Source organism: Capsicum annuum, chromosome 9, assembly GCF_002878395.1.
Source record: "Capsicum annuum cultivar UCD-10X-F1 chromosome 9, UCD10Xv1.1, whole genome shotgun sequence".
Taxonomy (NCBI): Eukaryota; Viridiplantae; Streptophyta; class Magnoliopsida; order Solanales; family Solanaceae; genus Capsicum; species Capsicum annuum.
The window spans coordinates 9,749-35,106 of NC_061119.1; the positions used below are offsets into that span (position 1 = coordinate 9,749).

The 25,358-nt window shown below is 36.7% G+C and overlaps 1 pseudogene; it reads right to left on the reverse strand.

The window, feature by feature from the left end:
• Positions 1-8,929: 8,929 nt before the first annotated feature.
• Positions 8,930-25,158, reverse strand: LOC107852054 (annotated as a pseudogene).
• Positions 25,159-25,358: the final 200 nt, after the last annotated feature.

The following is a 25,358-nucleotide window of genomic DNA, read 5'->3' on the forward strand; positions in this document are numbered from 1 at the left end:
ACCCATAGCACACCCAGACCCTGGGTCCACCCTTAAAATCGTGGGCTATGGCACATCGATACGGCCCAAAACTGCTTTTTTTCGCGCCGTTTTGCCTATTTGTCCATCCAAATGGCCACAAAAATTTAAATGGACCACACTGAGATGATCTTTAACCTCCCTAGCATGCCTTGAATGATTTTCGGCCCACAGCACGCCCAGACCCCGAGCCCACCCCCAAAACCATAGGCTATAGCACTCCGATTTGCCCTGAAACTCCTCTATTTGCACCGTTTCTTTAGTTTATCCACACAAATAACCACAAAAATTTAAATGAACCATACTGAGAGGATCCCCAACTTTCCTAGCATACCCTGACAAATTCTTAGCCCACAGCACTCGTAAACGATGGGCCCATCCCTAAAATCGTGGGCTATAGCATACTGATTTAGCCTGAAAATACCTCGTTCGTACCGTTATGCCCGTTTGTCCACCCAAATGGTGACAAAAATTTAAACAGACTACACTAGGATGATCCCTAAGTCCCAAGCATGCCTCGGTCAATTTTTGGCCTACAGCACACCCGAACCCCGAGCCCACCCCTAAAATTGTGGGCTATAGCACATCAATTTGGTCGAAAATGCCCCGTTCGCACCATTTCATTTGTTTGTCCAGCCAAAAAGCTACAAAAATTTAAACGGATCACACTGCAATGATCGCAACCTCCCTTGCATGTCCCGCTCGATTTTTGACCCACAACATGCCCTGACCCCGTGCCTATCCTCGAACCATGGGCTATAGCACACCGATTTGTGCTGAAAATGCCCCGTTCAAACCATTTCGCCTGTTTGTCCTGCCAAATGGCCATAAAAATTTAATCGGACCATACCAGGACGATTCCTAACCTCCCTGTCATGTCCCGGTCAATTTTCAGCCCTCAGAACGCTCGAACCCCAGTCCCACCCCAAAAACCATGGACTATGGCATACCGATTTACCCCAAATATGCCTCGTTCGCACCGTTACATCCGTTTGTCCACCTAAATGGTCATGAAAATTTAAACGGACCACACTGGGATGATCCCCAACCTCCCTGGCATGCCCCAGTCAATTTTTAACCCAGAGAACGCTTGGAACCTAGGCCTATCCCCAAAACTGTAGGCTATAACGCATCGATTTGAGCAAAAAATGCCCCGTTCATGCCGTTTCACACGTATGTCCACCCAAATGGCCACGAAAATTTAAATGTACCATACTGGGATGATCCCCAACCTCCCTGGCATACCTCGATTGATTTTTGGCCCATAGAATGCCTAGACCCCGGGTCCACCCCAGAAACCATGGGCTATAGCACATTGATTTGGCTCAAAAATACCCTGTTCGCGTAGTTTTGCCCGTTTGTACACCCAAATAGCTATGAAAATTTAAATGGACCATACTGGGAGTATCCCCAACCTCCCAGGCATGCCTCATTCTATTTTTAGCCCAAGCACGTCCAGGCCACCCCCAAAACTCTGGGATGTAGGACACCAATTTGGTTTGAAAATGCCTCATTCGCGCCGTTTTGCCCGTGTGTCCACCCAAATGCCATGAAAATTTAAATGGACCATACTGAGATGATCCCCAACCTCCCTAGAATGTCTTGATCGATTCTCGGCCCACAGTACGATCGAACCCCAGGCCCACCCCAAGAATCGTGGGCTATAGCAAACCGATTTTGCCCAAAAATTCCCCATTCGCACCGTTTTGCCTATTTTTTCACCCAAATGGCAATGAAAATTTAAACAGACCACACTGGAATGATCCACAACCTTCCTTTCATTCCCCAGTCAATTTTTGGCCCACAGCATACTCGAACCATGGGTCCAACCACGAAACCATCGGCTATTGCACACCGATTTGGCCTGAAAATGCCCCGTTCATGTCGTTTCCTCATGCGTCCACCAAAATAGCCACAAAAATTTAAACAGACCATGCTAGGATGATCCCCAACCTCCCTGGCATGCCCCAATCAATGTTTGGCACACATCACATTCGTACCCCAGGCCTACCCCCAAAATCGTGGGCTATAGCACACCGATTTACCCTAAAAATTCTCCGTTTGCACCGTTTCGCCTGTTCGTGCACCCAAATGGCCACAAAATTTTAAACGGACTACAATGAGATGATCCCCAACCCCCTGGTATATCTCGGTCGATTTTTTGCCCACAGCATACTCGAAACCTGGGCCTACCCCCAAAAACGTAGACTATAGCTTATCGATTTAGCTTGAAAATGACTCGTTCATGCTGTTTAACCCGATTGTCCACCCAAATGGCCACAAAAATTTAAATGGACCACACTGGGACAATCCCCAACTAGTCTGCCACTGCCCAGTTGATATTCGGCCTACATCACACCCGAACCCCTTGCCCACCCCCATAACCGTGGTCTATAGCACACCGATTTAGAACAAAAATGCCCCGTCTACGCCATTTCGCCAGTTTGTTCACCCAAATGGCCACAAAACTTTAAACGGACTACACTGGGATAATCCCCAACCTCCCTGGTACGCCCCGTTCAATTTTTAGCCACAGCACGCCCGGACCCCTGGCCCACCCCCATAATAATGGGCAATAGCACACCTATTTAGATTGAAAATAACCCATTCGTGTCGTTTTGCATGTCTGTCCACCCAAATGGCCACAAAAATTTAAATGTACAACACTGGGATAATCCATAAACTCCCTGGCATGCCCAATTCGATTTTGGCCCACAGCACGACCGGACCCCAGCCCACCCCCAAAACCGTAGGCTATAACACACCGATTTGGCCCAAAAAAAACCCCAATTGCGCCGTTTCTCCCGTTTGTCCACCCAAATAGCCACAAAAATTTAAACAAACCATACTGGGATGATCCCCAACCTCCTTGGCATGCCTCGGTCAATTTTTGGCCCACAGTACGCTCGAACCCCGAGCCCACCCCCAAAACTGTGGGCAAAAGCACATAGATTTGGCTCGAAAATGCTTTGTTCATGCCGTTTCGCTCGTTTTTCCACCCAAATGGCCGCAAAAATTTAAACGGAAAACACTGTGATGATCTCTAACCTTTCTAGAATTCCCCGTTCGAGTTTTAACTCACAAAATGCCTGGACCCCGGGTCCACCTTCAAAATCATGGGCTATAGCACACCGATTAGGTCTAAAACTACTTTGTTCGCACCGTTTTGCCTGTTTGTCCACCAAAATAGCCACGAAAATTTAAACAAACTACACTGAGATGATCCCCAACCTCTCTAGAATGCCTCAGATGATTTTTGGCCCACAACACGCCCGGACCCCAGGCCCACCCTTGAAACCGTGGGCTATAGCATTCCAATTTAGCCTGAAAATTCCCTGTTCGTACTGTTTTATTCGTTTATCAACCCAAATGGCCACGAAAATTTAAACGAACTATATTGGGATGATCCCAACCTTCCTAGAATGCCACAGTAAATTTTTGGCCCACAGCACGCCCGAACCATGGGCCTACCCCCAAAACCGTGGGCTATAGCATACTGATTTGGCTTGAAAATTCTCCATTCGCGTCGTTACGCCCGTTTGTCCACCCAAATGACCACAAAAATTTAAACGGACTACACTAGAAAGATCTCTAAGTCCCAGGCATGCCCCGGGTGATTTTTGGCCCACAGCACACCCGAACCCCAGGCCCACCCTCAAAACTGTGGCTATAGCACAACGATTTTGTCAAAAATGCCCCATTCGTACCGTTTCATTTGTTTGTCCACCCAAAGGGACATAAAAATTTAAACGAACCACACTGCGATGATCCCCAAACTCCCTTGCATGTCCCAGTTGATTTTTGGTCCACAGCATGCCCCGACCCCGTGTCCACCCCTAAACCGTGGGCTATAGCACACCAATTTGGGCCGAAAATGCCCTGTTTACATCGTTTCGCTTGTTTGTCCTGCCAAATGGCCATGAAAATTTAAATGGAAAATAATGGGATGCTCCCCTACTTCCTTGGCATGCCCCGGTCAATTTTTATCCCACAACACACCTGGACCCCAGGCCCACCCCCGAAATCGTGTGCTATAGTACACCGATTTGGGTCGAAAATGCCCTATTCGCACCGTTTCGCCCGTTTGTCCACCCAAATATCCACAAAAATTTAAACAAAAAATACTGGGTTAATCCCCAACCTTCCTGGCATGCCTCAATCAATATTTGTCCCACATCACACTCGAAACCTGAGCCCACCCCCAAAACCGTGGGCTATAGCACACCGTTTTGGCCCAAAAATACCCTATTCGCACCGTTTCGCCCGTTTGACCAGCCAAATAGCTATACAAATTTAAACGGACCATATTAGGATGATCCCCAACCTTCCTGGAAAGCCCCAATCAATTTCAGCCCACAGATCACCCGGACCATGAGCCCACCCTCAAAACCGTTGGTTATAACACATCGATTTGGCCCAAAAATGTCCTATTAGCACCATTTTGCCAGTTTGTCCACCCAAATAGCCATAAAAATTTAAACATACTATGCTGGGATGATCCTCAACCTCCCTAGCATACCCCGATTGATTTTTGGTTCACAGAATGCTCAAAACCCGTGCCCACCCCCGAAACCATGGGCTATAGCACATCGATTTGGCGCGAAAATGCCCTATTTGTGCCGTTTTACCCATTTTTCCACCCAAATAGCAATGAAAGTTTAAATGGACCACACTAGGACTATCCCAAATCTCCCTGGCATGCCTCGATTGATTTTCGGCCCATAGCATGCCCGAACCCAGGGCCCACCCCTAAAACTATGGGTTATAGCATACAAATTTGTCCTGAAAATGCCCTTTTCCTGCTGTTTCACTGGTTTGTCCACCTAAATGGACACAAAAATATAAACGAACCACACTGGGATGATCCTCATCTCCCTGGCGTACCATGGTCAATTTTTAGCCCACAGCATGTCGGACCTCGAGCCCACACTAATTTGGCCTAAAAATACCCCGTTCGCTCCGTTTCTCCCATTTGTCCACCCCAATGGCCACATAAATTTAAACGGAACATACTGGGATGATCCTCAACCTCCCTGGCATGCCTCACTTAATTTTTAGCCCACAGCACACCTGAACCCGAGCCAACCCCCAAAACCGTGGTCTATAGCGGACCGATTTGGCCAAAAAATGCCCCGTTCACGCCATTTTGCCCATTTGTCCGCCTAGATGGCCACCATAATTTAAACGAACTACACTGGGATGAACCCCGACCTCCCTGCCATTCCTCGATTGAATTTTAGCCCACAGCATGTCCAAACCTCGGGCCCACCCCCAAAATCGTGGCCTATAGCACATCGATTTGGCCCAAAAATATCCCGTTAGCACTGTTTTGCCCGTTGTCTACCCAAATAGCCACAAAAATTTAAATGGATCATACTAGGACAATCACCAACCTCCCTGGAATGCCCCGGTCGATTTTTGGCCCACAGTAAACCCGGACCCTGAGCCCACCCCCATAACCATGGGTTATAGCACACTGATTTGGTCCAAAAATGCCCCTTTCATGCCGTTTTGCCCGTTTGTCAACCGAAATAGCCACAAAAATCTAAATGGAAGATACTGGGATGATACCCAAACTCCCTGGCATGCCCCGTTCGATTTTAAGCCTACTGCACGTCCGGACCATGGGCCCACTTTCAAAACCGTGGGCTATAGAACATCGATTTGGCCCTAAAATGCCCTGCTTGTGCCGTTTCTCCCATTTGTCCACTTAAATGGCCACGAAAATTTAAACGAACCACACTGGGACGATCGTCAACCTCCCTGGTACACCCCGATTGATTTTTGGCCCACAGCACGCCCGAACCTCTTGCCCATCCTCGAAATCGTAGCACACTGATTTGACCCAAAAATGTCCTGTTTATGCCGTTTCACCCGTTTGTCCACCAAATGTCCACAAAAATTTAAACGGATCATACTGGGAGGATCCCCAACCTCTCTGGCATGCTCCGGTCCATTTTCGGCGGACATCATGCTCGAACCCTCGACCCACCCCCAAAATTGTAGGCTATAACACACCAATTTGGCCTGACAATGCCCCTTTCACGCTGTTTCACCTGTTTGTCTTCCCAAATAGCCACAAAAATTTAAACGGACCATATTGAGATCAAGGACTCTAGCAGCACATCAATAAGTAATGAAAACAATATCTTCAAGAGGAAGAAAAAGTAAAATAATTGGCTAGCAATGTAGTTTAAGGACGCACATAATACTATTTACAATTTAACAGAAGTAGATAAATGACTCTTGCCCAATAGAAGGAATCAAACTTGATTCTACTAGATGGCTAAGATAAGTTTACCATTTGACCATAGTTATAATGAAAAATTAAAAACACAATCAAATTGACATCAAAGTGACTATATTGGATGGATCAAGTAGGCTTAGGACTGCTTACAAATTTTTGCAATGGGTGGGTATGCCATCTACAATTCTTAGACATTGTAGAAGAATAATGGAGGCATGATATTGAGGGATGTAAAATGTTCATAGTGGTAAAGAAGTTCAAGCTTAACTGCATTAGATCTCCAATTTCACTTGCATGGTCTAATTAAAGAGGAAAAAAAATCTTGCATTGATAAAAGAGCATACCAGACATTATAAAGATCATGAAATCAGATAATTACTGACATAAAAAAAGATTATTTTTCAACATCTACTACAAATTCAACAACATAAATCATAGATTTCAATTGCATGATCAAATTAAAATTTTAAAAAAAATCACAAATAGAGGAGAATTTATCAGACTTTATGGAGACTAAATCAATTATTGACGTATTATTGGGGTTTATTTTTCTACATCTACTACAAATTCAACAACTAATAAACCATAGATTTCACTTGCATGTTCAAATCTAAAAAAGGAAAAAGAAAATCACCGTAAAAGTAGAACTTACTAGACATTTCACAGACCAAAATCAAATACCAACCAACATAAATAGAGATTATTTTCAAAGATCTATACAAATTTAACAATAAACAACACGGAATGATTTGAAGAATCCAACAAGAAACAAGTCGGAAAGCTTCGAAAAAACTAAGTAAGGAAAAAGAAATGCTTGGACCTTTCAGCTGCTATTTTTTGTTCCAATTGAGTTCACAAAATATTTTTGCTTAAAACCATCTTCCAAAGTGGAGTTTGGAAATAGTAATGAAGGTGAATAGGCAACTTCTCAATTTTTTGGACAAAAAAAATGCTAACGAGGAGTACTTGCCTAATCTAGATTAATATATATGGATATAATATTTTTTTAATATATTTTATACTTTGAGATGGACTTTTTTATACAGATATTTATTATATGGGCTGGTATTACATACTCCGTATTACTTTTGGATCATTCAAATAAATCATTTACTTGAAGAATAAACATTGTAATATACTATTTCTTTTAAGAAAATAAAAATACACAGACGCAAATACGACCTCTATATAATTAAATCTAACATTTTAACCTTACCATTATTTAACCTTTTTGTAGAATTTTTTTCAATGTACTTAATCATAAAATATAAAAAATATCATTACATTCAATATGAAAATACTAAAATTCTAAATAATTAATTTAAAGATATTTTAATATTAATTAAAAAATATAAATATTTCATTGAACTTATAAATATTAAATATTTTAATTCATATATAAAAAATATGCACATTTATGTAATTATTATAAATAATTTTACCGATCTATGTCACTATCTTTATAAATAGTTCATTTTCACTATTCCATTTAATGATATTTAATGTCATAAATGACTAAAAAAAATTGAATAAAAATTTAATGATCAACTCTATGTCAAAAATTTCAAAACGAAATTTTAATTACATCCGTTCCCCTATTATTTTTAGATCAAATAACAATTTCTAATCAAATCCAAATAATTTAATTCTACTCCCTCAGTTTCGTTTTATTTGACTCTCTTTCTAAACGTATTTATTTTACTTTAATTGTCCCTTTTATGATATCAATAGTATTTTATTATGTTCTTCAAATATCACGCCAAACATTAAATGACTAAACAAAGTATATTTACTTAAATTTAAATTTTAAAAACTCAATAAATGAGGCTAATTTGGTAAAATAAACCTCTAATAAATACTTTCTTAAGGAGAGTGTCAAGTTCAAAAGGGCCAACTATTTTTAAATGAAGAGAGTATTATATTATACATAAATGTACAATTATTTATTACACGATAGTAAGCCGTTACAATCTATAATTATTTAAAATAATACGTTATTTACCTGCGTGATGCGCGGGTACGTATACTAGTTTTAAGTAATAGTGGAAAGTTAAGGTATTGTTTCAAGTAATTTTTCCTTTAAAAAAATCTAAGTATAAAGAAGAATTATCCACTTTTTATCAAAAATATTTTAGAACTTTAAATTAAATGACTCAAATCTTCATATTAATAATATAAATTTTTTACAACAATATCAAGTTAATATAATGCAAACCAATAATGACTTAACATTTTATTATTTAGAATTCATCCTTACTTTTATAATAATAATCATATTGATAATAATAATAATATTAAAACATTTAATGTCTTTTAATAATACTAGAATTTCTATTAAAATTTAGATTTAGCCCACTTATTTAATACTCTTGCAACTGAATGATCAAAAACATTTTGCATACTTGCAAAATAATGAGCTACAGAAGAACAAATTAATCAAGGTTAAAAACCAGCAAAACTAAACAACTATATACACTTTTTATACAAAGTACATATAATTTTTACCCACACAAATAAGGGGTATGAAGGAAGTTAAGTCTGAAAGAAAAAGAATACCAAAATTCATCAAAGGATTCGAATATGTGACCAAAAATTAAGAAAAGAAAAGAAAAGAAAAAATAAAAAACTTAAATGTCAATGAAGTTAACAGCTATTCTCTTTCAATCAATTGCTTGCCCAATTTTTCTTTGCGGTCCATCTCTTCCTGCACGCATCTATTGCCTCCAGCTTTATTCTTGCGAGTTCTTGAAAGCATTGTTGATATTGTGACTCAATTTTATCAAGGTCCAACTTTAACTCAGCATTGTCCAGATCATCTTTCTCTACTAACGATAAAAATAAACAATTACTGGATAATCTCATGCATTTAGAATCTTTATCTGTATCCGTCAAGGTCACCTCCAGATTCATATTCTTTTCAAATTTATTTGATACTATGCAGTCTAGATAATCACCACCATTTCGATGTGAATTACCTTCATGATGAAACAAGCCCATGAACTCTAGCTCTGATAAGTATCCACTAGAACCTTTAGAGACTAAATTTGCACATGTAAAGTAGTCGCCAAATCCAAATGAATTCAAATAATCTTTGTGAAATTCAAGCATTACAGCTTGATAATCCATGAACAAGGAAGAAGAAAGGGCAGAGTATAGTTGGGAATTTTATTCTTCATCGTCTGTACATTACAACATTGCAGGTATTTATATACTTGAGCTAAGATAGTGACTAACCACTTGCCTAACAACCTCTAACAACATGCTATTGCTAACTGACTAACAATCGAGAAGCTTCCAGAACCTTCCATCCAATGGAACAGTTACTGTTGTGTGGTTCTGTATAGTGTGCATCATATCTTGAGATCATACTTTGATCTTGGATCAGTAGTTAAAACATGCCCCTTCAAGCTGCATGGTGCAATATATTCAGCACACCAAGCTTACCTGATAAATGAGCATGTTTAGCTTGGCTAAGTCCCTTGGTAAGAAGGTCAGCCACCTAGTCATGAGTGTGAACATGTATAGCTTGTATCAGTCAACTTTTGATCTTTTCCCTAATGAAATGGCAGTCAATCTCTATGTCTTTTGTTCTCTTATGAATCACAGGATTGTTGGCCAATTGAATTGTTGAATTGCTGTCACTAAAGACTGATATGGGCAAGGTAATGGGAACCTTGAGTTCCTGGAACAAACAAACCAACCAAGTTATCTCTGAAACTGCTAAAGCCATGCTTCTGTACTCAGCTTTAGCAGAGCTCCTGGAAATAGTGTGTTGTTCCTTGAACTTCCAAGAAATTAAAGATTCACCAAAATGAACTGCATAGCCAGTAACTGATCGCCTGGTGTTGGGACTAGCAGCCCAATCTAAGTCACACCAGCAAGTTGGAGTGGTAGAATGCTCAGCCTTTACCCATATTCCTTGACCAATAGAGCTTTTGAGGTACCTAACTACCCTAATAGCAGCCTCCCAGTGTGATCTCTTGGGATGTTGCATAAACTGGCTGAGAGTGTGGACTGCAAAACTAATATCTGATCTTGTAAGAGTGGCATACATAAGTTTACCCACTAGTCTTTGATAAAAAGAAGCATCAGACAACAAATCATCACCTTGTGCACCTGTTCCTTGATCATACTCAAGTTATGTTAACCTTACATTGAATTCTAAGGGAGTGATTGCAGGTTTTGAACCACTAAGACCAGTATCTGAAATTAATTCTAGGAAATACTTCTTTTTGTTTAATATCACCCCTGAAGTGGATCTAAGAACTTCAATACCTAAGAAGTATTTGGATTTCTCAAGTCCTTCATCTTGAAACGCTTATGTAACTTGGCTTTTGTTGCATCAATCAATGCTGCATTGCTTGCAGCAAGGAGTAGGTCATCAACATATAAAAGAACTACTACTGTGTCATCACTTTGATGTAGAATAAAGAGAGAATAGTCATGAGCACTCTGAGTGAATCCAGTATCAAGAAAAACATAGGTCAGTTTCAGGTTCTATTGTCTGGAAGCCTGCTTGAGGCTATACAAGGATTTGAGCAACTTGCAAACTTTGTGCTCTCCTTGGCTTCTGAAATATTCTGGCAGCTCCATGTACACTTGATCTTCAAGATCCCTTTGTAAAAATGCATTATAGACATCCATTTGATAAAGGGGCCATCCTCTAGACACTGCTACAACAATCACACTCCTGACAGTAACCATTTTTGCCACTGGTGAATATGTTTCATGATAATCTAGCCCTTTTTATTTGATATATCCCTTGTCCACTAATCTTGCTTTAAACCTTTCCACATTACCATTTGCAAGATATTTAATCTTGTATATCCATTTGGAACCAACAGTGTTCTTTTCTTTAGGCAGGTCAACAATGGTCCATGTGTTATTGGCCTCCAATGCTTGGATTTCTAACTTCATAGTGTCCACCAATATTTCATCTTTTATAGCTTGTTTAAAGTGTTGAGGATCAATCAGAGTGGAGAACTTTAATAAGTACCACTAATATGCAGGTTTCAGTTTACTGTAAGATAGGTTGTTGGCTAAGAGGTGCTTGCATCTCTGGGTTTTTGAAGTGTAAACATAATCATGCATCCACACAGGTGGCCTTCTTGTTCTTGTTGGTCTAATGGAAGAGAGTTGAGGTAGGGAACGGTCATCTTGACATATTTCTTCATGAGTGGTGTCAGGTGAAATAGCACCAGGTACTGCAACATCAGAAGAAACTTAAGTTAGAGAAGGCTCAGCTTGGCAATCAGCTTCAGTATTTGCATCAGAGAAAGATACATCAGGTGGTGCAGCATCAACAAAATCAGCATCATCAACGTGAATGTCCTCTGAAGAAACATCAGTACCAACTTCATTATCTGTCGATACCAGGAAGTCATTGATGTCTTCATCAGTTTTGGAAGCATTTGAATGCTGTAATTTTGCTTGCTATGGATCAAAGAGGAATGAATCTTTGTGAAACACAACTTCCCTACTCACTAATAGTCTTTTTGAGTGGATGTCTAGTAAAAACTAACCCTTTTGAGACTCTGAATATCCTACTAACATGGAAGGTTAAGCTCTTTCAGAGAACTTGTCACTTCTAGGGACAACAGTCACATAAAACTGACATCCAAACACCCTCAAATGAGATAACTTGGTATCCTTTGAGAATAACAACTGATATGGGCTCTTACAACTCAAGACTGAGGTTGGTAACCTGTTCATAATATATACTGCAGCTTTCACACATAGTCCCTAATATGTGTTTGTGTTTTCTCTCAACCACTCCATTTTGTTGTGGAGTGTGAGGACAGCTAGTCTGATGTAGAATACCTAGAGATTGAAATAATGTGTGACATTGAGTATCAAGTCATTCCTATTATCAGATCTAATAGGCTTTATCACCACTTCAAACTGTGTTCTAATCATGGATATGAATGTCTTAATAGCTACTATGGTCTCAGATTTTTGCTGCAACAGATGAACCCAAGTATATCTACTATAGTCATCCACCATATTCAAGAAATAACAATTATTATCAAATGTAGATGTTCTATAAGGACCCCATAAATCGATGTGTGCAAGTTTAAAACATGCAGAACATTTAGTAGTACTTATGGGAAATGACATTCTTGTCTATATAGCTAGTGGACATACAATGCATTTATTCAACATATTTACATCACTGTGATTCATCAAAATGTCTAAGTATCATCAAACCTGAGGAGCTGGGTTCCCAAGTCTTTGGTGCCACAGTCTGCAATAGGGAACAATAGCTTCTGTAATGAATCTGTTGTGTTTTTTTCCTACATGATCAGTGTTATTGTTGACACCCAATTTTGGCTCTCCTTTTCATAAAATTAATTTCTCGATGCTTAGAATTTTTGAATTTTATTTTTTCTTTTTTCTTCTTCAAAATATGTTTCAACGTTAATAGTTTGAAAATGATATTTTTTTTACTAATATCGCATCTCACAAATTTAATCAAAAATAAATAAATAAATAAATATATTTTAAATTATCATTTCACTATTTTATTTTATTTTTTAAAAAATAAATAAACAAATATATGTTAGCATATTAATAAAATATTTACTATATTATTATATTTTTTTGCAATATTTACACTATTTTTTATTTAATTATATATATATATATATATATATATATTTGAGAAAATTAATAAGCATCGATGAATTAGTCAAGTTGAAATGGATCGATAAGAATTAGATAAATTCATTGATCCAATTTAGCCAAATTCTTTAATTAAATTTAGCCCTTTAAAATGTAGGAAGACCAGCCCCAAAACTCATTTTATTAGCCCAAACCAAACCCCCTAGCCCAACTCACCTTACAACATCAAACAACAGCAACATCAGCAATATGACCAACACAATCCTAAAAATCCTCTCTTCACATGAAATTCAACCAAACACACTTCATTAACGAAAAGTCCACCGAAAATTTTGACTTTTGCAGAGCTCATAATCTTTGAAAAGAAAAACTTTGGTGCTCATTTTCCTTCTTCCTCTTTTTTTGTTTGATTTGAATTTTGAATTTTGTGATACTTGAAGAAGTTGTTACAACCCTTTTTCCACTAAAAGGGGAGTCTTCTTCACAATAAAAGGGTGACGAGAGATCAATTCGCCAGAGGTCTACTATTTTTTCCTTGTTTATTTGAAGTTCGAGTCTTTGAGTTGAAGCCCTAGTTCGTTTCTCCACACAAGGTCAATAATTGCCTTCATTTTCACATTTTTTGTTTCAGTTTTTTTTTTAGAAATAAAATACGATTGTTTATAGCTTCTTGTCATTTATCTCAACTCTGCCTATCTGGATCCATTTGATCCGTTTGTTTTTTTAGTAAGATTGCCTCATTTTGATCTTTTTTTATGAATTAATTAATTTTAGGCCTTAGTTGGTATGTTGTTGTTATCATCCTGGGATTTTATTTTGATATTGCGGAGATTTTAAATATATCTTCGATGCTATCATCAATACTAAATACTCTCTCCGTTTTATTTTAGTTGGCCCTATGAACTTAGTACTCCCATTAAGGAATAATTAATAGAATTTACTTTTATCAGATTAGCCTTATTAATTATGCTTTAAAAAAAACATAACTTTGAGTATTTATATTTGTTTAGTCATTTAATGATATGAGTAGAATGGAAAAATATGAGTAAAATAATCTTGATTATACAATTGGGACAAGTAATGTGAAACAAATTATTTTTTTTAAATAAAAAGAGGGTCAACTAAAAATAAAAAATGAAGAAAATATTAATTATACTCATATTATTTTTTTTCAAAAATTGATACGTGCGTTACCGGCTAATTCCGTTTATGGCACCAAAGGTGCATGAAAGGAAAGGGCAAATAGTTGCATTTTTTTTTTTTAATTAAAAGCGGTGTTGAAAGAAAAAAAAACGAAATAATTGCTTTACTTTATCTTTTTGCATTAAAAGGGATGTCATTTCTTTATCGATTAATTTTAAGGCTTTATTGATTTTTTTTTTAAAGGAAAAGTTTTTTAAAAGTCTAACTTCTTTCTTTCTTTCTTTTCATAAAATAACAAATGTTGAATAGCTTTTCCGTAAACTAGTGTTCTTCTTTATTTGAAATATTTAACGAGAAACGATTACGCTTAATTAAAGTATTATTATATTATTATAAAATGTTAGGAGATATAAGGAAAAATGTTCTATTAAAAGTTATGCTATGAAAGGGTTTTAAAGGAAAGCGTATTTTATTTGATTTTGTCCAAAACTCATTATGTTTATCACTGTGGAAATACAATGGATTTTTTATTGTTGTTGTTGTTGTGAAGTTTTACGGATAACAGGTTTGAATATTATGATATGAGGTTTTTTTTATGAGGCTGGTTCACGTGTTCCTCGAAAAGGATTAAGTGTATGTTTTCCCCCGATGAATTGTTAGAAGTCTTGTTAATTTACTTTCTTTTTCATGTTCATTTGGATTGAGTTGCCTGTAATATGAGACAAAAGTTGTTTACATCTCAAAATATTTATTCCCAAATGTTTGTTCCTAATAGGTATATGCTGATTCATTTTCGCGGTTTCATTAAAATTTAATAGTCGAATATTCATGTGGCACGTATTTCTTTCTGTTCATTTTTCTTACAATTAGTTTGGCTCCTAATCTTTATTTTTCTTATTTTTTCATGTACACTCGGGAGTGTGTTTGGAGTCTTAAGGCATGACTCCATCTTTGTTCAAATCAGAGAAGCGAATAAATTGCATTACGTATCTCTTTCTAGCAGTCTAGTGCCTCCTTCCCTCTTTTTAAGCTTTACTCTTCTTCCGTAGAAATCTATTATTATTATTTCTTTTCTTTATTTAATATTTCATGCACTATTATTTATAAGTTGTGTTTTTATGTGTTCTTATGTAATTTCGTGTAGTGAATTTTTATCGTTCCATCTTCGCCCATTAGATTTTAGACTTAGCATAATCACTAGACTTCGACATTTAATTTACATCATTAAAAGTTTTAAAATTTATAGGTTAAAAGATATCTTTATAATAATAACCAAGTTTGTTAGAATCCTTTTAATACTTCTTTAATATGAAATAGTAGCTTATCTTTAGAATAATGTTAGTTTCTTATTAGGTAATAATTTGGAAATCCTTTAAATATAAATTTGTGGTAGATAGGCGTATTATTGCTAATTTGGAAAACCAGCTTTAATAATTTTAGATAAGGTAAATTAAAGTTTATTTTTAATAAAAAATGACATGTCGCAAGTCCCTTTTAAGTATTTCTAATAACAATAAAAAATGTTTTATCGTAATAAATAATAAATTCTCAAGTCATTATATATTTAAACAACTACATAATTTATCTATTCACGTAGAGTAAGGTAAGTGACTTATATTTTATAAAATTTGATAAATAAAAAAAAAACAGAAGGGTCATCCTTTAGAATAAATTTATATTTATTTTTAGTTAAAATCTTTATTTTATTTTATTTTTATTTATGGCGAGGATGTTCTAAAATATTCTAATCTTTATAATTACCATATATTATCTTATAAAAGACAAAAAAAATAATAATTTTTAATGCCTCATATATATATCTTTTCTTAATTTAATATTTGATTTTCTTATCTAATCTAAGTTTGGCCGGTTAACCGTAGTTAGCGGATCCTTTAGGGTAACTAATCCCTTCCCTTTAGGATAAATAAAATCCTTACCTAGAATTTTAGGTTTTGCAGACCTTAAAATGAAGTCATTATTTATTTTAATCACGTAGTTTGTAACAGGTGTCCTAATTCACCGTAGAACTAATTAGGTGGCGACTTCCTTAAATTTAACTCTGAAGTTTTTCAATATGTTGTACACTATTTTGACCCGTGTTAAAATGGGTATAACAATTATTTTTCCATTCTCCTTTAAGAAAATACAGTCCATCCTCTTGTCTACCAATCCCCTTCACCTTGCCATTGAAGAGGTCCTGAAATACACAGAAATCAGGATAAAAGGACACAAAGCATGACAGTTCCTTGGTTATCTTAGCAACAAACAACAAATTTAGTCTAGAATCTAGAACAAAGAGGACATCTTTGATCACATCATCTGCAAACATATAGGCTTCTCTAGTGTGAGAAATTGTGACTTCATCACTTATTGGAAGGTGCAATTTGTCCAAGTGTCTTAGAACCAGACTGGTGCTATCTTTGAACAAGTGTCTATGGGCAGACACATGATAAGTAGCTTCTGGATCTACAATCCAACTGTCAGAACAAGCCTCGGATAAAAAATAAGTGGTAATACCTGTCATATTGACTTGTTTCATATCCTTAGTATCCTTGTTCAACATGTTCATGATTTGAGTGTACTCTTCATCGGTTAATGTATGAGGTTTTTCCAGTGATGTAGAATTCACATCATAACTGGAACTGGCAGCATCACCTGGTCCTACTACCATGTTTGCAGTTTGGGAAGACTTGCTACCAGTGCTAGTATAGTTGTTCCCCTTATTATGTGGTGAGAAATTGTTACCACCAGCATTATGTGACCTGAAATTTTGAGGAGTATAACTTTGTTTTTGTTGCAGTTATCTTCTTGTATCCTATTTTTAGTAGAACTTTATTTTGTATTTATTCTTGTACTTATCTATTAGATAGATATATGTTGTAATTCCACTTTATAAATATAGAAATATGGAATGAGCAAGGCTCACACTTTAACCCTTCACTTTATCTATTTCATCTTGGTATCAAAGCCTTAAACGATCCTTTCCATGGCTTCAGAAACTTTCTCATCTCAGACCACCGCTGCCTCTGCTCAAACTGCCATAAATCAATCTTCTCTTGGCCTTCCAAATCCCCCTCCAACAGTTTCCAATATCAAAGGTTTTGTTCCTATTGAATTGACATGCGTCGACTACCTTACTTGGAAGAAAGTTTTTCTCACCGTCCTTAAAAGTCACAATCTTCTTTCCTTAATCGATGGAACCATACCATGTCCACCACCAGAACACGCTGATTTCAGGCTATGGATTCAGTGTGATACTATTGCATTAAGTTGGATTAATGCAACCCTCTCTTCTGCTGTTCTTGACATACTTTTGAACTATGCTTGTGAGACATCAAAACAAACTTGGGACACCTTAGCCTCCCTATATTTAGATCAAGTCTCTTCTTCTATAATTCACCTCAAGTCTAAATTCAAAAACTTCAAAAAGGGTCCCTTTCTATGGAGGATTATCTTCAAAATCTTTACTCGATTGCTTGCTCTCTCATAGAAATTGGTAAACCTATAACTAATGATTATCTAGTCACTCAAGTGCTGCAAGAATTACCTTCATCTTATCGTACCTTTGTGTCTGGATTAAATGCTACTGGCACACTTCTTTCCTTCATTGCATTACAACCACTCCTTCTTACTGAAGAAACTCAATTAATGCAAATACTTCTGAAAAGTCAAATTGTCAAACCGCTTTGTTGGTGGCCACTCAAGGCAAGAACACTTCTAATTTATCATCATCTATTAATGGAAATCAGTCATATCAGTCATTTGTTAATGGAAATCAATTTGCAAAAGGTCACTACAATGGACGAGGCTATGGTAGAAATAATAAGGGTCAACACGGTAGAAGCCGAGTTTACCAAAAATCTTCATGGTCTGGTTTCCAACGACAATCTCGGCCTCTTTCCATTGGTACTAGTATTTTGGGTAAATCTCTTTTCTCTTCCGTTAAGCAATGTCAAATTTGTTTTTACTATAATCACACTTTGTTGGAGTGTAGAAATAGGTTCAATCATTCCTTTGTGTCTAACAATATTCCTCAATAATTTTCTGCTATAAATTTAGAAGAGGTTCAACCAACAGTTTGGTATCCAAACTCTGGGGTATCTGCACACATGACTCCTGATCCTTCTACTCTTACTTCTCACACTCCTTATTCTGGTTCTTCTCAAGTTATGGTTGGATATGGTACTCTTATCCCAATTAAATCTATTGGCTCTTCTACTCTTTCAACAACCTCTAAACCTCATCTTTTAAAGAACATATTACATGTCCCATCCCTTACTAAAAATCTAATTTCTATTCAACGCTTATGTGCTGATAATAATTGTTTTATTCACTTTACGAACTCTGGTTTTTTAGTCAAGGACATAAAGACCAGAACAACATTACTCCATTGTAATAATTTTGGGTCCCTCTATCCTCTACGTGTCATTCCATCCAGCTTTTCCAGCCTTGGTCTCTTTGCTAAAATTCTGCCTACTTCACTTTGGCACCAGCGACTCGGACATCCTGGCCGAGAATCTCTTAGCTCTTTAGTTGTTATAAAATTAATAAGTAGTACTTCTTCTATTAGTAATAATTCTTGTAATATTTGTCATTTAGGTAAGAAAACTTGAATGTCTTTTCCTTTATCCAGTACTAATACAAGTTCTCCATTCGTTTTAATTCATTCAGGTGTATGGCATGCTCCTATTGTCTCAAATTCTGGATATCATTATTACATTTTATTCCTTGATGATTACACCAAATTCTCTTAGGTTTACTTGATGCGCAAAAAATCTGAAACGTTTGACAAATTCAAAGAATTTTATACCATGGTTAAAAAGTTTTTTCACACCTCCATTTCTTATTTCCAGTCTGATGGAGGTGGTGAATACGTTAACAAAAAATTTAGTTCATTCTTCAAGAAAAATAGCATAGTCCATCGTTTTTCTTTCCTTACACGTCTGCTCAAAATAGTAGGACCGAGCGCAAACATAGACAAATTGAAAATGTCCTACGCTGTCTTATTTTTCAAGAATTTATGTCTTTCAAATTTTAGGCTGATGCTTATCTGTATGCCATCTCCCTGATTAATGTTACTCCTCTTCCGGTGTTGTATTTCCTATCTCCATTTGAAAAACTTTATGGTCGTTCACCAGATTATAATCTTATTCGTGTATTTGGATGCCTCTGTTATCCTTTTGTAGACGTTGGTCCTTGCTCCAAGTTCCAACCTCGTTCGAAGCCTTGTTTATTCCTTGGTTCATCTGATAAATAGAAAGGTTTTAAGTGTTTGGATTCTAATTCAAATAGAGTTATCATCTCTCGGCATGTTCATTTTGTTGAAGACTCTTTTCTGTTTCAGACCTTCTTTCCTACTTAGCTAACAACCGCACCTAATTCTATCTCATCCGACATTGTTTTAGATAACTCCTCTAAATCTTCTCATTTTCCAATCTATCTCCCATGTTCTTTTTCCTGCTCAACCTTCTTCATGTTTTCCCAATGCACATAATACTAAATCTTTTAATTTAGAAACTCCTATCGCCGAAAATAAGCATCAACTCGTACGTAGCAGCAGTCTTCAGAGTTCTATATTAATGTCACCTAATTCTCATGATTCTAGCCTTAAAGATTCTAATCAATTTTCTCCAGCTTCTCGCTCACACCTTATGCACTCCCTTTTGAATCAATGTCCTGCAAATACTTTAAATCTTTCTTCTGAAGGTTGTATTGATTTATCCCAGGCACAACCAATACCAATTCAACCTTCATCTGACAATATTAGTGTGCCTAACTCTACTCTAATTTCCATTAAACTAAACTCTCATCCCATGATTACTCATTCTCAAACTGGTTCACTCAAACCACATATTTTTCCTTTTTTAACAGCTTTAACTACTTCTATTTTTCTGAACCTACCTCCTTTTCTCAAGCTTCTAAAGATCCCCATTGGAAGCATGCCATGAGTGTCGAATTTGATGCTCTAGTTCAAAATAAAACTTGGTATTTGGTTCCTCCTCCTGCAAATGTAAACATTGTTGGCAATAAATGGGTGTTTCAAACTAAGTTTTGCTCCAATAGCTCTGTTGAAAGATATAAGGATCGGTTATTGGCTCAAGGTTTTTTGCAGCAGCCTGGAGTGGCTTATTTTGAGACATTTTCTCCTGTTGTCAAGCCTAGCACAATTCGTTTAGTCCTATCTTTGGCCCTTCAACGAAACTGGTTCATGCATCAACTTGATGTGTCCAATGCATTCTTACATGGTGAGTTATCTGAGACAGTTTATATGCGTCAACCAAAAGGTTTTGTCTATCCAGATTATCCTCATTATGTTTGCAAGTTACACCATGCTCTATATGCTCTTAAACAATCACCGCGTTCTTGGTTCTATCGTCTTGCTCATTTTCTTCTTGATCTTGGTTTTACTCAATATATCTCGGACCATAGTATGTTCATTTTTTACTCGGGGAGTGATTGCATAATTCTTTTGATCTATGTGGACGATATAGCTGTTTTTGGCTCTTCGAAGTCATTAGTATCTCAGCTCATTACTTCTATGAGTATGGAATTCTCAATACAGGACTTAGGCCCTCTTACTTACTTTCTCGGTGTTGAATTAAAGAATAATTCCTTGGGGCTTCTATTGGTGCAACATCGTTATATTACTTCTATACTTCATCAATTTAAACTACTTCTATACTTCATCAATTTAAACTTGAGAAGTGTAAATCCATACTTACTCCACTTCACAGTAAGCTTGAATGGAATTCAACTTTTTCTCCTTTGCTTGAAGATCCTTCTACCTATTGTCAAATGGTTGGGAGTCTACAATACTTGTCTTTCACTTGGCCAGACATTCAATTTGCTGTAAACCTTGCCTCTAAATTTCTTCACAAGCCGAGACAATTACATCTTCAGGCAGTAAAATGCTTTTTCAGGTACTAAGTGGCACAACTAATTGGGGCTTGCAATTATTCAAAAATTCTTCCCTTGCGCTTACTATTTATTGCGACTCTGATTGGGCTGGTTGCTCTGCTACAAGACAATCAACAACTGGTTTCTGCATTTTTCTTGGCTCCAATCTCATCTCTTGGTCCGCTAAGAAACAACCTACAATTGCACACTCTAGTACTGAAGCTGAGTATAGGGATCTTGCTGTTGCTACTGCTGAGGCTACATGGGTCCAATACATTCTTCATGATCTTGGTCTTTTTCTTACTTCTCCTATCTCTACAAAATGTGACAACATTGGAGCCATTCACCTAGCTCATAATCCAGTTTTTCACTCTCGTACAAAACACATTGCTTTGGACTATCATTTTGTTCGTGAAAAGATCAGTCATGGTGACTTGGTGGTATCTCATGTTCATACCTCTGAACAACTTGCAGATTTATTCACCAAAGTTTTGCCTTCTGGCCATTTTCGTGAGCTCACTACCAATCTTCACATTTATTCTTCCCGTTCAGATTGAGGGAGGGTGTTGCAGTTATCTTCTTTTATCCTAGTTTTAGTAGAACTCTATTTTGTATTTATTCTTGTACTTATCTGTTAGATAGATATATGTTGTAATTCCACTTTATAAATACAGAAATATAGAATGAGCAAGGCCTACACTTTAACCCTTCACTTTATCTATTTTATCTGTTTCTTCTTGTTCTTCCAATTATTTGGATACCCTATCAATTTGTAGCATTTTTCTTTTGTATGACCTGAGATATGACAGTAGTCACACTTTCTACTCTTGTAATTTGTGTTCCCCTGTCCATAACTATAATTGTGATCCACCTGCATAGTAAGAGGTTCTGATCTATCGTGCATAACAAGCATACATGCTGATTGCTGTATCTCATCCTCTATGAGCATGGCATAAGCTTGATTGATAGTAGGAATTACTCCCTTGAGTAAGATTTATCTCCTAGCTTGATCGTAGGACTTATTAAAGCCACTCAAAAATTGTAAAAGTCTCAGTTGACACATATGATCTGAGTACTCGTTGGACTTAGGGAAATCACAGCTAGGATTAGGAACCAGAACATCATACTCACTCCACAAGGTTTTCAACATAGTAAAATAAGCTGACATTGAATCAGTACCTTGAGAATGTATATTGATTTCACGATGCAATTGATATATGTGCATACGATTCACTTTGTCATATCTTTCCTTCAAATCATCCCAGACAGCACTTGGATTTGTAGCATACACGATCCCAAATACTAAGCTTTCACTCACAGTGTTCATGATCCATGAGAGAACAATACCATTGCATCTTTCTGACTATTCATGGAGTTCCTCTCTGTATGACTCCTTGTTGTAAGATCCAGTGACAAAGCCATACTTTCTCTTGCCTAAGAAAACAATTCGCATAGATCGACTCCAAAGACTAGTTTTCTAAACCATTTAATTTGATTGGAACGAGTACAGTGCTTGAACTATCCAAAACACCAATGAAGAGTGGATCGCTTTGATCAATTTTAGGTGCCATGAATGAAGAAATTGAACTGCAAAATCGACCAAACATGCAGAGATGAAAGAACAAAAAATAGAGAACATATAGAGGTCTTAAGAATTCTCTTAGAATATGAGGAAAAAGAATCGAAATACTCTCAGTATTGAGCTCGAGTCTCTGATACCATGTGAAATTCAAGAATTACAACTTGATAATCCATGAACAAGGTAGAAGAAAGGAGAGAGTATAGTTGGGAATTTTATTCTTCATCATCTGTACATTACAGCATTGCAGCTATTTATATACTTGAGCGAAGATAGTGAGCTTATTTCCAGTTTAGTGAAAGCTCATCATAAATGACTAACCACTTGCCTAACAACCTCTGACAAATTGTTATTGCTAACTGACTAACAATTGAGAAGCTTCCAGAACCTTCCATCCAATGGAACAGTTAGTGTAGTGTGGTTCTTTACAGTGTGTATCATATCTTGAGATCATACTTTGATCTTGGATCAGTAGTTAAAACAATCTTTTTCCAAAACTTCAGTAGCAGCTAAACCTTGATACTCTCCATCTATCACACATTTTCCAAATGTGATGGGGAAGCAAAAGTAATGTGACAAGAAGTGCTACTTGAATTTGTATTCAATTTATCTTCATCAGCATGATGAGTACTATCAATTTGGTTATTCATATTGAGAACTGAAATATCATCTTGCCAAGCATTAGATGTGGTAGTAATGGGTGACAAGGTTAGGTACTTCTCTATAGCTTCTTCTCTTTGACTTCTCCCTCCACTAGAAAAATAATCGGAAGGCTTCCAACTAGGAAGAATTTTCACTATTCGATAATCAATGAAGTCAGCAATAAAATCTACATCATGATCAGCTAGTTCCAAGTGTTCAACCATCTCAACTGCAATTAAGAGTGCAGTGTCAATATAAAGATAAAAATTGAAGTGTATATTCCTTACTCTGCCTGAAAAATCTGAAGGCTTTAAATAACAAAGAGAGAATTTTATTCCAAAATGCCAAAAAAATAAAAATAATAATGAATTAGAACGCATCTACATACCTGAATGGCTTTTAATTCGCAAGGTCAATGAAACTGAGTTCTCATATTTCTTCTTACCCGTCAATTTAAATTCATTATTCTGATGAAACCTCTGAAATTCCAATGTCGGAGCACAAGGACTTCCACAATGGGAGTCTATATAAACTGATTGATTATACTCGTAATCTACATCCATTGAATGAGGTGCAGATTTCAGTGAACTTAATGATCTTGGACTTTGGTAAGGTGAAAGCTAGAAAAAAACTATAGGTTGGCTCATTTAAATTCTCAATCTGAAGAAATGGATCTTTGAGAAGGTCCGTGGAAGGCAACCTCAACGAAGCAGGAACCAAGCATTTCTCGATAAATGCTTTGATTTGGGGATCAGTAACTTTGTCGAGGGAAGAAGGTTTAACACCCTGAGAATAAAAAAAGTTGCTTCGATTCACTAAAACATATAATGCCTACACAACTTAAAGAAGCAAATTTATCAAACTTACCGAGCTAAATTTCTTAAAAATTTGAGTAGGATTTTTGCATTCACTGTAAGGATCTTCAAAGGTTACTAGTTCCAACATACACATGCTGAAGGAATATATGTCAACCAGTTCATTGTATTCTTCTTCGTAAAACTCTGGGGCCATAAATTCCGGGGTCCCTTCAGAGGAATAGATAAAGTTAGCGTTTTAGAAGAGGAGGAATTATTTCAATGTATGTCGATACAAGAAGTATCCATAACAATACTCTTAAAAGTAGGCTGCTCCGTAATAGTAGCCAATCTAAGGTCCCCAATCTTAATTTCTCCAGTATTTCCATTGACAAATATATTGTCACACTTCAAGTCCCTATGAATGATAGGAGGGTTGTAACTATGAAGATATTCTAACACTTGAAGTACCTGCTTGCCCAATTCTTTATTGCCTTCGCATCAACACTTCTATACTTCTTGTGGTATCTGATAAGTACAATTTACATATTTATTGTATGACAACACAATTTATAAGAAAATAAAATGAGGAACTCTGAGAAACTCACTGCCTCAGCTTCCGAGATGTGAAGAGTTCAGTGATCATGTTAACTGTTCTCTTCTTGTCATCAACCCATGAATCACAGAACTTCATTATATTGCCATGCTTCAATTTTCTAAGAAGATGCATCTCCGCATATAACTTTCCCAACTTTTCAGGTGACTGCAAAACATCCTCGACTTTCACTTGGCTCCATGCACCTTCAATACCATCACGTTAGTCAAATGCCTTGTAGCTGAAACACATTTTTTAAAAAAAAAAAAGAAAACAAGACAAAATGCTTTATACTCTGAATACACAATTAGTGCTATAGAAAGGAACAATAAAAAATCAGCAATTAAGTTTAGGAACATACATAGTCTTGAATGCACCCTTGCCAAACTATAGACGAAACACAAGCAGGTGATAAATATAAATAATTGTTAGTGAAATAACACTCTAGAAATATAAGAGATGTCTCGCACCACCATCGTCGCTCTCTCGACTTTGGCTTCGGCTTCGGCTTTGGAAAATAATCTATGAGATCTATATTTTTGGACAAAGTTTATTTGACAGAAATTTAATCCGGAAATACCAAAGGGAAAAATGCAACTTTTCTGTGTCTTTTATCCTCCATTGATACGCATGCATGCAATGGTTGATATTGTTTCGAAATGCAATGCAGAAATAAAGTGATGCTTCGGAAGGGATGCAACCCTTTAACAAAATGACACACTGTTTTGCGTGAAATGGTACGCCTATTCGGAAAAGATACATTCTTTGGATGAACAGACATGAATTTCCAGAAAGATCACACCTTTTTAACTGAACCATTGC